The 16,121-nt window shown below is 35.5% G+C and overlaps 1 protein-coding gene across 4 annotated transcripts in view; it reads right to left on the bottom strand.

Moving 5' to 3' along the window:
• Positions 1-16,121, bottom strand: part of ZHX1 (zinc fingers and homeoboxes 1) — a 58,744-nt gene that overhangs the window by 11,247 nt on the left and 31,376 nt on the right. For 3 of the 4 annotated variants that reach the window (XM_056823134.1, XM_007488273.3, XM_056823128.1), the window contains one exon: positions 10,416-15,956. The exons of the other annotated variant lie outside the window; for it this stretch is intronic. The gene's annotated coding sequence lies outside the window, so the exon portion shown is untranslated. Of the gene's footprint in view, positions 1-10,415; positions 15,957-16,121 lie in introns of those variants that run through there. 4 annotated transcript variants of the gene reach the window in all.

The following is a 16,121-nucleotide window of genomic DNA, read 5'->3' as shown; positions in this document are numbered from 1 at the left end:
TCAGGCATTCCCCAATCAATGGGCATCTCTTTAGTTTCCAATTCTTGCCACCACAAAATGAGCAGCCTATACATATTTTTGTACAAGCAGGTCCTTTCCTATTTCCTATTTTTTTTTACCATTCTGATACAGACCCAACAGTGGTATTACAGGATCAAAGCTGGTAAGTATTGTTTTATAGTCCATTAGGCATAATTCCAAAATGCCCTCCTTCACTCCACCTGCTAAATGCATTAGTGTCTAATTTTGTCACATCCCCTCCAACATTTATTACTTTTACTCTCATATTGGCCAATCTGATAGGGGTGAGGTGGTTTTACTTTACATTTCTTTAATCAAGAGGGATTTGTAACATTTTTATGTGATTTTTAATAGTTTTGATTTCATCTGAAAACTGCTTATTCATATTCTTCGAGGATTTGTCAGTTGGGGAATTCAGTTAGAGAATCTGTCAGTTAATTTTTAATCCTTGGTTCTATGAACCTTTAGTGAATAGGATTATTACACTATGGTCAACAAAAGATAAATTTTAATATTTCTATTTTTTGCTTTGTGAAGATTTTATGCCCAAATATATAGTTACTTTTTGTTAAGGTGCCATGGACAGTTGAGAATATATACCCCTTTCTATTCCCGTTCAATAATTACCAGAGACGTATAATATTTAGCTTTTCTAAAATTTTAATCAGTTTCTTCTTTCTTTGTTGTTTGTTTTTTTGTTAGATTTGTCTAATTCTGAGATAGGATACATTAAGGTGCCCCACTCTTTTAGTTTTATTATTTGTTTCTCTGTGTAACTTGTTTGCCTGTATTAATATGCCAGACTATTTAGTTAAGTATCAAAATAAATTCACTGTCTCTGGTACCTTTCAGTAAAATCTAGCTTCCCTGTTTATATCTTTTAATTGCCTGGTTTTCTTGGTTGCCTAGTCTGAGATCATGATTGCTATCTCTGCTTTTTTTTAGTGCAGCTGAGGCATTACAGATTTTGCTTTCACCTTTTATTTTAAGGACTTACTGAGTTTTTATGTCTCAGGTATTTCTTATAAAGCAAAATAAAACAAATATGTTTTGTTGAATTGTTTTCTAATACATTCTGTTTTCTGAGTGAGTTGATCACATTAACATTCACAATTATGATTATGTATTTCCCTCATCCTCTTCTCTTTCCTCTTTGCACTTTACCTCTTTTCTTTATTTCCTTTTTTTTTAAACTTTTACTTTCCATCTTAGAATCAATACTATGTATTGGTTCCAAGGCAGAGGAGCAGTAAGGGTTAGGCAATGGGGATTAAAGTGACTTGCCCAGGGCCACACAGCTAGGAAATGTCTGGGACCAGATTTAAACCCAGGACCTCCCATCTCTTGGCCTGGCTCTCAATCCACTCAGCCACCCAGCTCCCCTTCTTTATTTCTTTTTAATCTCTTCTTAGCATTAATCTCTTCTAAATCTATCTCTCTTATTTCCCCTTCCCCCTCTTCCTGTTCCCTCCTCTTTCCTGTTGAGGTGTGTATGTGTGCCTGTAGTGTGTGTGTGTGTGTGTGTGTGTGTGTGTGTGTGTGTGTGTGTGTTCTACCATCTTTGGACCAGTTTGGATTAAAATGAGATTCAAGTGACACCCACTCCTTTCACCCCTTCTTCACTTGCATACTCGACTTGCATACTCTGATTGAGAGAGATCATAAATTCCTCTAGTTTCTCCTCTTTTTTTATCCTATTGTATCTTTCCCTCCCTCCCTTCCTTCCTTCCTTCCTTCCTCCTTCCCTCCTTTTCTTTTATTCTTTTAACATCAGAATATAACAAAACTACTCCAAGGCCCTCTTTCTTATTTGATTCTTACTATTACCCCTTATGACATTAGGGTTCTCCTTCCTTTCCCATTAAAATGTAAATGGTTCATCTTTATAAAGTCTCTTTCAATTATTCTCTTGTATTTTTTTGTTGTTGTTGTTGTTGAGATAGGTGATTTTTTTGAGATAGCTAGGTGATTCAGAGGATAGAACACTGGGCCTTGAGTGGGGATAGGGGTAGCTGGGTGGCACAATGGATTGAGAGCCAAGCCTAGAGACAGAAGGTCCTAAATTCAAATCTGACCTCAAACACTTCCTATCTGGGTGACCCTGGGCAAGTCACTTAACCCCCATTGCCTAGCCCTTACTGCTCCTCAGCCTTGATTCTAAGATGGAAGGTTAAGAGATTGAAAAAAAAAAAAGAAGCCTGGAGTGAGGATAAACCTGGCTTCAAATTTAGCTTCAGATACTTACTAATTGTGTGACACTTGGCAAGTCAACTGTAAACACAACCTCGGTTTGTCTTAATCCACTGGAGAAGGAAATGTCAAGTCACTCCAGAATTTTTGCCAAAAAAAATCATGGACAATAATAGTGGTGTGCTATGGTTCATGGGATCATGAAGAGTCAGATATTATTCCACAAGGATTTATCTTTTTGTGTTTTTATTTCAAAGTTTTTACTCAACTCTGGTCTTTTGGTCAAGAATATTAGCAGTTCTCTATTTCATTAGAGATCTATTTCTTCCCTTTGGGGTATGCTCCATTTTGCTAGGTTATTTTTGGTAATAGGGCTATGTCTTTTGTTTTTGTCTTTTAATCTAAATATAGTGATCCTAACTGTAGTTCCTTTTTCTTTCTGGCTAAAATATTTTTCTTTGATTTTTAATCTCTTAGAGATTTGGGATATAACGTTCCTAGGTATTTTCATTTTGGAGTTTCTTTCAAGAGGTGCCCAGTGGATTCTTTCTATTTTTATTTTTCCTTCTGGTTCTAAGGGGTCTAGGAAGTTTTTGTTCCTTAAAATATGATATCCAGGCTCTTTTTTTTTTTTGGTCATGGCATTCTTGGTAGGCCAATGATTCTTAAATAATAACTAGCATTTATATAGTACTTTAATGTTTGCAAAGCACTTTACCTGTTTTATTTCATTGATCATCTCAACAACCCTCTGAAGTAGGTCCTTAATATTATCCCCATTTTAGGGATGAGGAAACTGAAGCTGTGATGTGACTTGCTCAGGGTTACATAGCTAGTATCTAAAATGAGATTTTAATCCGGATCTTCCTGACTCCCAACCTCAGCACCATGTAGCTTCCTGCTCATTCTCCTTGACCTACTTTCTAGGTCACTTTTTCTTAATATCTGATATCTTCTGTTTTCTCCTATTTAAAAAAAACAACAAAGTTACTCCTTTGACTTTGTTTTAATATTTCTTTTCTTATGGAGTCATTAATTTCTAGTTGCTCCATTCTAATTTTTAGGGTGTCTGTTACTTTGGTAATATTTTGTAGTTCTTATACAAAGTTATTAATTCTTTTTGCAAGTCTTTTTTCCTTAGATCTATTTGCTTTTCTAATTCTTTCTGGTATCACTCTCATTTCTCTTATATTTTTTAATTTTAAAAAATGGCCTCATTTCTTTTATGAATCCAACTGATTTTGTGTCCAAACTTTTATTTGAAGCTTTTTTATATGTGTTTTAGGAATTGCTTTCTCTTTAATTTGTCTCATCAGCATCCCTGGCATCATAATAGTGATCTTGTTTTGTTTTGTTTTGTTTACTCATCCTTCCAACATCTCTTCTCTAATTGTGATTTTGCATTAACACTGAACTGTGAACTTCTGATTAAAATGTTGTATCCCTTTATAGACCTGGCCTATCTTCCCTGGTACAAGATCTACAGAACTCCATCTCTGTTCTGCTCCCAATAACTGACTCCACTGGTCCCGGTTTAGGTATGGCTTCAAGATTTCCTTTCCTAGGTTAGAGAGACAGAACCTTTCTTCTCCTAGGGTTACAGAATTAGTCTTGTGGCCCACTTATGTTCCAAGGGGCTGGCTCTGATATTTCCTCTCAACAATCAAAGTGACAGACTCTGCACTGGGTAGCTAAGTCTTAGATTCCCCTCTCTAAGATCAGAGCATTGCTTTTATGGCCCTATTCTTTATTTGGGGGCTAAATCCAAGTTCCCTGCTCCAGGGTTGGTGCCTCAGTGCTGTAGGAGTTTGCTGCAGCCAGCCGAACTGTCAATTTTCATGGTAAGCAGTTATACTTTGGAAACTGGCAAATGCTACAAATCAAGGCTCAATTTATCATTTTGATGATTTTTAAATTTAAGAAAGTGAAGAAAGTTTTAATAAGGCAGATAAAAGTGTGTCATATATAAATTTTTTTCAGAGAACTGGTTGTTAGATGTTTACCAGCACAGCCTACCCCTGGCAGTGAGAGGAACCTCAGGAGGTTGAGTTCAATACCTTGGTTTCTCTGGCTGGAATCAGTTACAGCATCACTACATCCCTATTCTGCTCCTGGGTTCTGGCTCTGCAACCCAAACCCACCTCTGTCTCACAGTTCCTGCTCTGGTCACTTGCCTGTTGATCAAATTTGTAATCTTGTGTTAAAAAGATGATCAATTGTAGTTTCTCTTTAAATTTCCTATCTTCTCTTCTGAGATCTTTGTTGGAGTAGTTGGATGAGGGGAGGATGTGGGAGACCTGGCTATGTCATTTCCTTCCTTTCTACCTTATTGATTCATATGCCCCATGCAGTATTTTATCTGTGGCATTTACAATTTTTAAAAAATCTGCATGTCATGCCCTTTTCTGGTGCAAGTACAAAACTCCTGAAGGTGTGCACCTGATCTTCCCCTTTTCTCAACATTGTATCTCAGAATCTTCATAGTGCCTACCCATAATGAGCATTTGTGAACAACAAAGGTAAAAGTTATGTAAAGTCTCTTAACTTAACTATGTCAAATTATTAATTTTTAAAATGCCTTTTTACTTAAATGGCATTAAGTAACCTCAACATCAAATAGCCAAAACAAATAGTGGTTTTGCCCAGTTATGTGTAAACTGAAACAACTAAATTTGGTTAACATTTTGTGTTTTTTTAAAGTAATTCTTCTTTAAATAAAGTAATAACTAACACTAAGTACTCAAAAATCTACTTCCAAAGTGTTTTTAATAATAGTGGAGGCCATCAACTTTGATCTCTTCTGAAACTATGACATTTTTTCTTTTTCTTTTTTGTCTAGATATAAACAGAAGAAACATTAATATACCATAACAGACTTTTAAATGAGCAAACTAGAAAATAAGCTGGGACTTGAAAGAAGCCCAGAGAAATCAGGAGGCAGAGATGAGGAAAGAGAAAAAGTCAGTCATGTTGAGATAGCCAGAGAAAATGCCCAGTTGGAAGATGCAGTGTCTTGTTTGAGAAATAGCAAGGAAGCCACTGTCACTAAATTACAGAGTATGTGGAAGGGCTGGCAATGTGACAGGAATGGAAAAGTAGGAAGGGAAAAGGGTATGGAGGGATTTAGAAGCCAAACAGAGAATGTTATATTTGATACTGAACATGATAGGGAGACACTGGAATTTACTGGGTAGGAGAGTAACATGGTAAGACCTAGGTTTTTGGAAGATTATTTTGGCAACTGAGTAGAAGATGGGGCTAAAGTGGGAAGAGATTTGTGGAAGGAAGAGCAACCAGTAGGCTGTTACAATAGTCCAGGCATGAGAAAGATGCCACAAAGGCAAAATTGATTGAAAATCAGCAGCAGAGAAAATAATTGAATCCATGGGAAAAGGGATCACCTAAAGAAAGAGTATAGGAAAGAGGAACCAGGACAGAGTCCCATGGGACACCAAGTTAGTGGGGTATGACTTGGATGAAAGACCAGTGAAGGATTCTGAGGAGTGGTCAGAGAGGTAGGAGAACCAGGAGAGAGAATAGATGTCATGAAAACTGGAGAGAAGAAGATATTAAGAAGAGAATTATCAGCAGTGTCAAAGGCTGCAAAGAGGTCAAGGATGAGAACTGAGAAAGGTTTGGAAACTGGAAGATTATTAGTGATTTTGAAAGTGAGGTCAGATGCCAGATTGCAGAGTTAAGACAACAAAAAGAAAGTAGAAACCCGCTGCAGATGGCCTCCTCAAAGAATTTTGCTAGAATAGAGAGAAATGGGATAATAGCTAGTGAGGGGATAGATAGATCAAGCAAAGGTTTTTGAGGATGGCATTACCCCGTAAAATATATAAACCCTTTACCTTCCATCTTAGAATCAATACTGTGTATTGGTTCCAAGGCAGAAGAGTGGTAAGGGCTAGGCAATGGGGGTTAAGTGACTTGCCCAGGGTCACACAGCTAGGAAGTGGCTGAGGTCACATTTGAACCCAGGACCTTCTATCTCCAGACCTGGTTCTCAATCTACTGAGCCATACCCAGCATGGGCATATTTGTAGAAAGTAGGGGAGGCAGTAGATATGGAGAGATTGAAAATGAGAGAACAGGCATGATAGAGCATTCTGCTAGAGAAGATGGGGGGACAAATTGGGCTCATTTGTGCAGGTAAAAGGGTTTGACTTGGCAAGGCGTGTGTGTGTGTGTGTGTGTGTGTGTGTGTGTGTGTGTGTGTGTGTGTGTGTGTGACATTTAGGTGGATATAATCAGGGGACTTCTGGGAGATACAAGTTTAGGCGAAGGGGAGAAGAGGAAGCTCTTGCCAAATAGCTTTTTTTTTTCAGTGAATTATGAGAACAGGTCAACTGAAATGGTGGAGGAAGGGGTTGCTGTGAGAAGTTTAAGGAAAGAGAAGAGATGTTTGGAACAGACTTTATGGAGAATGGGCAAATCAATTAGTCTGTCTTACAGCAGTGAGGACCCAGTTGAGAGGACATAAATTTGTAGTGGGTTTTTGTGACCTCTTTCCAGCCCCATTCAGCAGAGCATGAATAGAAGTAGGCTGATGATGAGTTGGGGGTTGGCATGGCATGACTGGCAACAGGAAAAAGTAGCCTGTGACTCATGAGTAGAAAATACTATGGAGTAGATTCATCAAGAGATTGAGATGGAGAAGGAGAGGAGATAACGTAGTCGATGAAGTGATGAGATCCAGGAAAATAACAGAGGGATAGAGGGAATGGAGGTCAGGGTGACAATGAACAAGTTTAGGGATAGCAAGGCATAGGGGAAATGGAATGATAAAAGGTTATGATGAGATATATAGACAGTTTGAAATTTGTGAACAAGGAAATGGAATACTGGTAGACAATGATCATAGCAAGGGTATGGCCAACTCTTTTTTGCAGTTGAACTGGGAAGTTATGTTATTTGAATAAAAATCATTAAATACAGTTCAGCAAACTAACCAAACTCATTTAAAAAGTAGGCTATCTTTAGTGTTCAACTCCCATAGTTCCAATTCTGCAAGGAAGAAAGTTAGGTATCTCTTTTATCTTCTCTGTGAGGCTAAGTACATTATAATTTTACAGAATTGCTTCTATCATTCTTTCAAGTTTGTAGTCATTATGTATATTATTTTTCTGGTTATACTTTCTTTTGCCTCAGTTTACAAATCCCATGCTTGTCTGTATTTCATCATATTCAACATTTCTTACAATGCAATAATTTTCTATTACAGTAATGCACCACAACTTGTTTAGCTATCTCAAACTGACAAGCATTTACATTATTTCCAGTTCTTTGCTATTTTGAAAGGTGTTGCTGAGTCTTTTTGGCTTACAAAGTGCCTTTTTAAATTTAAATTTTCTTTTTCATTATCAACTAGATAAACATCAACAGACATGACATTTCCCTATACCAAAAAAAAAAAAACAAAAAAAAAAAACAACCAAAACCCAAAACACAGAAAAAGAGAACTGCATATGAAACTGAGTCTCCACTAAGTATATTGGTTTTTTTGGTCGCATATTTCCAATTTAACATAATAATTTCAATACTCCTCTTCTGCATCTTCCTCTTAATTTTGCCATTTTCTGCTTAATTTTAAATAGTCTATTGATATTCATTTCCTTACTTCCCTTTAGAATTACTATCACTATCCCTAACTCTTCTTTAATCTCCTAAAAAAAAAATATTCCTATGAAGGAAATAAGTATAGTTGTGTAAAAGAAGCCCTCACACTGGTCATGTTCGCGAATGTTTCATTTTACCTTTAGTCCACCATCTTACTTCCAAGAGATGGAAAGCATATCTTTTGGAATCATGACTAATCACTGCATGAATCAGTTCTGAAGTCTTTCACAGTTGTTTTCTTTACAATATTGTGGTTGTATAAATTGTCTCCTGGTTCTACTCACATCACTTTGCATCAGTTCATACAATTCCTCACAGGTTTCTATGAATCCATCCCTTTTTTCATTTTTATGGGACAACAGTTTTTAACTATATTCATATATTATAATTTGTTCACTTATTCTCCTTTTTTTCCATTTGCTATAAAAAGGGTTGATTTGAGTATGAGTAGTGCTGTCATTGGGTCAAAAGATATGCACAGTTTAATAATTTTAAATTTATACTTATAAAATTATTTCCAGCTCCATCAACAGTACATTAGTACAGAGACTCCTAGGTGGCAGAGTGGATAGAGCATTAGGCTTGGAATGGGGAAGACCTGAATTCAAATCTAGCCTCATACACCAATTAGCTATGTGATCCTGACAAGTCACTTAACCTGACTGCCTCAGTTTTCTTTAAATGTAAAATAAATTTAATAATAGTATCTACCTCAAAGGGTTGTTGTGATGATCAGATGAGGCAATATTTATAAAGTGCTTAGCATAGTAGATGCCTAATGCCCTTTCCTTCCTACATTAGTGAAACCTTGCTTTTTATCATTGGCCTCCTTGGCACATATGCTTAGCATATATTTGTCTAGTTCTTAATGATATCTTCCTCTTCAAATTGTCTTCTTATTTCTTCATCCACTCATGTTGCATCTCCAAATTAGAATGCAAGCTTTTTTAGCAGCAAGAATTTATTTCATTTTTCCCTACACTTTAAGGAGCATTTATTTAAGGGAAGCACAGTCTTTTCATAGAACAACGAAAACCTGATCTATTTTGAAAATTTGGACCATTTGCATATTAGATGTTAGATGACATAGCTCACTCTCTTTTACTTTACTATATTCGTAGCCAAAGTTTTCCACTTTTGTAGGACTTGACAAGCTTTGATTTATATTCTTTGGAATAGCCTTTGAGAAATGAGGATTATCTCTAAATCTATCAACAGAGTAGCATGTTAAAATTTTCTAAAAGGCTAGACCACTCTACCTACACACTTGGGCACAACTCAAACACTTGTATGATAGAAAGGAACAAACTGAACTCATCTCCCCCCTAAAATCTTCCCCTAGACACCAACTTCTCTGTCACTCTTGAGTCACATTTGAAACTTTTTTTTTCTCATTGCCCACATAAAATTCAGTTCAATAAACACTTATTGAAACATTTTGCACGAGGCACGAGAAATTCTGATACAAAAAAACTCCCACAGAGTTCCTGTATGCAACCTAATGGGGAACATGGTAAGTTATACACAAAGCATAGTATGGTACGAAGTAATACAAGGGCAAAAGAGGGGTATAGACAAAATGTTATAATATAAAGGTGAGAGACTATTTAAATTTTATTTTTTCTAAACCCTTATCATTCATCTTATAGTTAATACTGTGTATTGGTTCTAAGGCAGAAGAGTAGTAAAGCCTAGGCAATGGAATTAAATGACTTGCCCAGGCTCACATAGCCAGAAGGTGTCCCAGATCCAATTCAAAACCAGGACCTGCTATCTCTAGACCTGGCTCTTAATCCACTGAGCCTCTTAGATGCCCCCAAGAGACTACTTTAAGCTGGTACATATGAAATAAAAAAACAACCCCAATTCTGCCCTTAGGGACAGGCTGCTGGTGTTTTGCACATCCTTCAGTGAATCTGTGATCTCAGCAGCGGGGAAGGGGCCGCCTTTTAGTGCTGCAGGTCAGAACCCACCTGTGCTTTCTCATCCAACAAGATGCTTGTCTTGCATCTTGGCCATAGCCTTTGAGAGAGCAGCAGTTATGGAGGAAAGCAGATATGATAAGAATCACAGTTTTTATGTAAACATGGCTTTAACTGTTGGTACTTGAAATGTGAGTTCTTTGCTCATTAACTACTGAAAAGACATTCAACTAGATAAATTGACCCATATCTCCCACATGTCAATCTTAAATCAAACTTCTTAGATCTTGACATTCTGTGTGTCACATGGGATGTTCATTTTTTACCCCTCACTACATCAACATGGGCAACCCATATCATTTTCTGATCATAGGCCTCCTGGATAATATTTTGTGCTTCACAAAGTCATTCTTTGATGCCTCATCAAGTTGTGGAGCTGATTCTGGGTTCTAAATGATTATTTATGGTGAAATTCAAGTATTGGTAGGTTCTGTAATACCAGAAAAGTTTGATTAGGGACCCCCAAACAGACCTTTACAAGAGTCAGTCTAAATACAGAAAAGCTCATCACTAGTGGGATAGCCTAAGTAATCAATTCTTTGGTCCTTGGCAATTCATGAAATAGAAAAATACAAAAATGTCTTCCACCCAGTTTGGTTAGTCCTTTTTTTGATTCTTTAATGGCCATGGCAAAGAAGCAATAAAAAAAGAAAGATTAGGAATCAGTTTTTAGACTGCCTATAAACACTAATTGTGGGTAATTTAAATATAAGAGCTTTGTCTAAATTAAATGGACAAAACAACTGATGAGATATCCTAATAGAAAAATGTAACCACATCAATAGTGACAGTCTCATTATAAATGAAATGAGAAGACAAAAAGAAGCTGTGAACTAAACAGAAGAATAGCTCATAGGTTCTCCTTAGCAAGACAAATCAGGGAACTGTTTTTATCCTACATGGAGAGGCAATACAAAACAGGATTTCATGGAATATTTGGTCATTTTACATTGTAGTGCTTAAGATAAGGACTAGCCAAAAGACTGCCATGAAAATAATTGAAGCTTTTGCCCCATCATGTGTTGTAAAAGGATGAGGAGATAGAGAAATTCTATAAAGAACTTGATAAGACCTTCCAAAATAACTTTGTGATTTCAATGCAACAGGCAGAGTTGAAGGCAGAAAAAGTATGTTGGAAAACATGATCCAAAAGTAAGAAATACAAGAGCCTAAAGATATGTAGACTATACAGAAGACTTGTATCTATATATCATCAAAAATTTCTATAAGAATTAGAAGTGATTTAGAGCAAGAAAAACAAAACCAAAAGAATATATGCAAGACTACCACAATGTAACATGGCAAGGCAGAATAGTTCTGGTCAAATGTCAAGCAATATTAGTATTACACACTATATAAATTAAAAGACATATCTTTCCTTTCTATTACCAAGTTTTTCTCAGGGATGTAAGGGATATTTTGGGTTAATGTTTATGAAATAACTTTTTTGTCAAAACTCAATGCATAAATACTTCTAAAAAAGTGAGCCAGCAAACACCAAATAACATCATACAACAGTTAAACTGACTACATTATGACAGGAAATGGCTAGTAACCAATGTGGAAATCATTTCCTAATCAACTATGTACAGCCATACTATCATCTTACTAAAGAAAAGACAAAAATTGTTAGCAGATTAAAAAGCAGATAAAAATTGTTGACAATTTAGGCAATTCCAACCTTACCAACTAAACTCAATGCCCCAAATGACAAATAAATTAATAGACATTGATATAGATTATCATTAAGTTTAGTCAAAATAAACCAGTCATCACTAGAAGAACAAGAAAGTGTAGAAATGACCTCAGGCAGCAAACACTTGATCTCTTTGCTAAGCACATAGCAGAACAGGGGAATATCTATGAAAATACAAACTCATCTTTAAAATCTTATAAAATAGGCTAGTGGAAGATTATGGATGGTATTGTCACATGTAAGATTAAGATTAATATCCAATAACTCCAAGTATTATGTTTTATAAGATTTATTAGTGATTACTTGAAGTAAAAGAAATGAAAGGACAAAAGTAAAAACCTGAGCAAAATCCCCTTTCCCAGCTGCAATCAGGGGAAAAGAGTGTGTGAAGGCGGAGCTACATAAAACTTATATCTCCCCTATGTTAGTACATAATGTGAGAAGGAACACGGGAAGTTGAGATTTAGAGTCCTGGGGAGCAAATCCTAATTACACACACATAAAAAAAGAAGCTTTGAAAATGTTTACAGAAGTCATCAACAGACCAAATTAAGCCAGAGATGACTCTGGAAGGATAACGAATAGCTTAGAAATGGAAACAATTTATCAAGATTTCTGTGACAAATTGTTTCCTCCATTGATGAGGGTAAGGTCGCAACATTTAAATTCTAATATTATGTAGTTTCTGATTTTAGACTGGGAATAGTATAATTTTGAAGGTGTTTAGGAATTGATTCTCAAGATATCTGAAAACAAGCCTAAAAAATGCTTGGGAAAAACTAGATATTATTAGTACTGAAAAAAGGCAACCAACTCTTCCCACCTCTATAAAAAAATCCTTATGAGCAGAATTAATGTATCAAGAGTATCTTAGATGAAGGTATGAGAAGGGAAACTCTCACAAAGGATGTTTAGATCACGTTTTTAGTCAAGTAATTCAATGAAAGGCAAAGGAAAAAAAGATCTCATTGCATTTATTGTCATATGTATGTAAAAAAATCCAAACATATGCTTTTGTAAAAAAAAAATGCTGCTGTAAAGGCTTTTCTTAAATCAATCCAATTTGACAAACAGTTATTAAGGACCAATTCTGTTTTTGGAACATTGCTAGGCAAAGGGGATACAAAGATAAAAAGGAAGGTTCCTGCTTTCAAGGAGATTATGATCTAAGATAAGGAAAACAACACATATACAAATAGGCAAATACAAACATATACTAAATAAACCATTTTCAAGAGGACAGATATTAAAGAAAGGTCCATTAAGAAATAGTGCTTGAACTGAGCCTTAAAGAAGGTAGAGATTCCACGAAGCAAAGCTAAGAATAAGGGCATTCTAGATAAAGATGGGAAATGTTGCAAATAAAAAGCAGTTTGGCTGAAATATAGAGGCCACAAAGGGTAATAATATGAATTAAGTAAAAAAAAAGATAGGTTGGAGTGAGATTATGAAGACCTTTACATGCAAAAGAGAGGAAATAGAGATTTTATCTTGGAAGCAATAGAGAATTCTTGTAGCTTCTTAAGCAGGAGAATTACATGGTTAGAACTACACTTTTGAGAGCATCAATTTGGCACCTGTGTGAAAGATGGATTGGAGAGAAAGGAAGATTGAGACAAGATCAATTAGGTATCTTTTTTTCAAAAGGTGGTGGGGATGAACTAGGATTGTGCCTATATGAGGAGAGAGCTGAATATGAGATACTATGGAGGATGATAGGAGTTGGCAAGTAACTGAATATGGGAAATGCAGGAGAATTTTGGATAACTCCAAGATCTCAAACACAGATGACAGGATAGTGGTATCATTAACAGAAATAAGGGATTTAGGAAGAGGGGTGGGATTTTTTAAAGAGGGACAGAAATTGCAAAGATAATGACTTCTGTTTTGAACATGCTGGGTTTGAAGAGTCTATGAAATGTCCAGAAGGCAGCTGGTAATAGGACCAGAATTCAGGAAAAAGATGAGGTGTGGATAAGTAGAATGAGAAATTTTTTCTTAAAAAATTAAGATTTGAGAACCATCTTCATAGAGATAATTGAATCAATCAGTTCACCAGAATATAGTAAAATCATACAATAGTCCTTAAAGATCTAACAGATAATTGTGCTCAATGGTCATATTATTACTAATATCAATGAAGCATAAAACAAGGAAACTTGCTTACCAAAAATGTTTAACATTGTCTTGTAGGTTTCCAGCATGGTGGCCAAATGGAAAATACCCTGTAGAGGAGGGTCTTCAGACTTGTCAATGACATTGCATTGTTTTCATGAACCCCAATAATACTGTAAAGTTTCCTAAATGGATTATGATTTTTGAAAATTCAAACAAACTTTCCACACAGGAAAATCCAAGTAGATAAATACAAATTATTATATGTGATTGGATGGTGATCATAAAAAGCTGGTCCATTTATCTATGTTATATGCATAAACAATGTTACATATTATATATCACATATAATATACATACTATATCATCACATGTGTTTGATAGACATTGTAGATGAATAATGAACTGGGGATCTGAGTATGAATGGTTAAATTTCCTACTAAATTGGCTTTGGGAAACTAGTGTTTTAAATAATCCCAAGCTTCTTTCTAAATCTTCATCTTTTTTAACATCATTATTCCTCCAGTGACACTGTTTGTCATGCAAGTCTCTGAAAAATTGGTTGCAAGTCACCCAAAGAACAATGCAAAATGTATTACAGATGTAAACAGACTATAGCATATTCAACAATAAAGAACTGTGCTAATCAGAGAAATGTATGTCTCGAAAAAGAAGTGGGTTGGGCATGTAATAAAAGTGAAGGATATAGCAAGATAGCCTTCCTTGTTCCTTATTACCCATACAATGTCAAGCTATCTAGAGGATGGCTCCTAGTACAATGAGTGGACTCACTGGACAGGATTTATAAGGGAAGAGATGCTTAGGATTAAAATGGCTGAAAACATTCTGCACAGTTGGAATGTACACTGATGAAATCAAGAGGAATATGGAAATATTTTTTACACTGTATCTTGTATGTTTAATTATTGTTGCAAATATGTTACTCTCTATTCCCACCACTCTCCCTACCTTCTCCTTTCCTTTTGTTGTCCTTCAGTTCAACTGTAATGTCAGCTTTTCAGAAACCACTGTGTTGTTTGCCATTCACAACTGTAGGGTAAAACTGGAAGAATATCAATTTTTTTAAATGTTTTCTTCTAAGCAGTATTTTAAGATGATTGAAAATACTATGCAATTTCCCAAACTCAATCTAGTCTACTTTTCCCTCCTTATTCAATTCTGGTCCCAAATTTTGACTCATCTATAGTACCTATGTATTAATGGACACAAACAATGGGCTGCCATTCAACTGCGTGCCACTCTCTAGACAAATTTTCTATTTGTCTTTTCCTGTGTGAACTGTTAAATTTCTCTTTTTTGAATGGTCATGGATTTTTGTGAGGCAGCTCAAGAGCATCATGCATGGTATCAAACTCAAATAGAAAAGGAAACAAGTAAACCATACATAAGGTTCACTGAGGTCAACATGTGAATTAGAAAATCACATATTCATATTTTATCTATGTTTTATTGTATCATTTATTTTGTTAAATAATTACCAATTACATTTTAGTCTGGTTTAGTCAAGTTTTAGAACTTGAAACCAATCAGGAATATGAGCCATGTGGGGCTCAGAAGGGCTATGTATTTGACATTTCTGCTTGAGAATTGTGGGGCCTGATGTACTCAGCATAGTATCATCTGCAAGATATCTATCTTATCCAAAGCCTCTACATCATATTCTCCATATAAGTTTTGGCCAGAATATGTTTTCCTGCTTATGCTGTACTTGATATGCATAACTGTAGTAGGACTATTGATCAAAATCATCTTTGTGGCTACATTTATCAGGGAATTTTTATGATCTTAACATATGCATGATATATCTTGTTAGAGAAAAGGCTTTAGGATTGAATTTCATTTTATCTCAGGATTTTTATAATCAACAAATAAATATGGCAAGATCATTGCATTCTCTGCATCTTTCAGTCAGCTGTGACTAAAAATATGATCTGCAAAAAAACACTATCCATTTCTTTTTATATTTTTATCAAAGATTCCATAAAATACATTTAGACCATTCTCATAAAGACGTATGAAAATGGTCTAAATGTATGTTCTCTCTCAAATGCCTTTGGGGGGGGGGGCGGCTGTAGTGGAATAACAATACTATCCATAATTTTTTCCATTCACTGTCTTCTCTTCATTCATAGATCTTGAAAACTTGTTTCTTAAGCTTTAAAACTGAATTGTTTTTAGCAAAGATCTCTTCTATATGTACTTGGTCTGGTCCTATTGTTCTTCTTGTCTTCATCGTCTTTAGTACAATTTCACTTCCTAATACAGTATATCAGGAACTGAGATGCTGGGGTTCACATGTGGTGGTTCCACTGTCATCAATAATGAAAAAAAAATGAAAAGAAATGCTTATAAATCCATTCCATATTTCATCTATTGGCTGTTCTCTTTTCAGTTTAATCTATTGTTATTTGGATGAGTTAGCATAGATGAGTGTCAGGATAAACTTTTTTGAGAACCATTTTACACCTCAAGAT

The sequence above is a fragment of the Monodelphis domestica genome, chromosome 3 (assembly GCF_027887165.1).
Source record: "Monodelphis domestica isolate mMonDom1 chromosome 3, mMonDom1.pri, whole genome shotgun sequence".
In the NCBI taxonomy this organism is placed as follows: Eukaryota; Metazoa; Chordata; class Mammalia; order Didelphimorphia; family Didelphidae; genus Monodelphis; species Monodelphis domestica.
Note: the sequence above shows the minus strand (reverse complement) of the source record. Positions and strands in the feature narration are given on the sequence as shown.